At 47.5% G+C, this 1,089-nt stretch overlaps 1 protein-coding gene across 1 annotated transcript in view; it reads left to right on the top strand.

The window, feature by feature from the left end:
• FBN3 (fibrillin 3) overlaps positions 1 to 1,089 on the top strand; it is a 123,632-nt gene that overhangs the window by 13,493 nt on the left and 109,050 nt on the right. The window lies entirely within an intron of this gene.

Below are 1,089 nucleotides of genomic sequence, written 5' to 3'. Positions count from 1 at the left end.
CCAATTCTTTTTGGTACAGTAACTGTGTATTCCTTGTATCTTCTTTTGATGTTTCTGGCATCATTCAATATTTTGCCCATAGAATCTTCAATATTGCAACTCAAGGCTTGAAGGACTATGGCCTTGGAAACCCTATGGGGCAGTTCTAGTTTGTTCTCTAGGGGCACTGTGAGTCAGAATTGGCTCGAAGGTAGTGGCTTTGGTTTGGGCTTTGCTTCTGTAAAGACTGACAGCCTTGGAGACCCTATGGAGCAATTCTACTCTGTCCTAAAGGGTTAAACCAAAAACCAAACTTACTGCTGTGGAGTTGGACCCGACTCATAGCAACTCCTCCCTGGGTTTTTGAGGCGGTATCACTACAGAAGTAGATTGCTCAACCTTTCTTCTGAGGAAGGTTTGCAGTCAAATGACTTAGGGGCTACACCACCAGAGCTCCCTTCCTAAAGGGTTGCTATGAGCCAAATTGGACTCGGTGACAACAAGTTTGGTGCAGGTACTGTAGTGGAAGGCTCTGTTGGCTCTGGGGGAAGATCCTGTCCCAGCTTCTCTTCTCCAAGTTCCTTGGAGATTTCCTTGTGGCACCTAGCTTCCCCTGCTCTTCTTATATCTTAAAGCGGTCAAAGTTAAGACACTTTACATTGACATGGCCTCAATAACATAACAAAGAAACACCTGGTCCCAAATGGGATTATACCCACAGGCATCCAGTTGCTGTCAAGTTGATTACAACACATTTTTTTGGGGGGGAGTACACAATTCAATCCATAACAGTGAGTGCAGTAATATCTGTGATAGGATGTGGGGGGCAAGGCAAGGATGGGGAGCAGGATTGGAAGCAGACCCTGTGGTCCGTGCCAACTCAGGGGGCTACAGGTGTCCAGACAGCAACTGGACACTCAGATCTTGTGGCTGTCCCGTCCATGTTGTTATTGGGTGCCGTCAATTAATTCTGACTCATAGCAGGCCGGAAGAGCAGGAGAAAGGGGATAAAACCCAGGAAGCCAAAGAGAAGAGCAATCAGCCGAAGGGATTAGGTGAGGAGGGGAAACTCAGGGACGCCCAAAGAAGCAGGCCAGAAGAGCAGGAGAA

The sequence above is a fragment of the Orycteropus afer genome, unplaced genomic scaffold (assembly GCF_000298275.1).
Source record: "Orycteropus afer afer isolate SDZICR_OR568_19922 unplaced genomic scaffold, OryAfe1.0 scaffold00405, whole genome shotgun sequence".
Classification (NCBI taxonomy): Eukaryota; Metazoa; Chordata; class Mammalia; order Tubulidentata; family Orycteropodidae; genus Orycteropus; species Orycteropus afer.
This window is presented reverse-complemented; position numbering and strand designations above follow the sequence as displayed.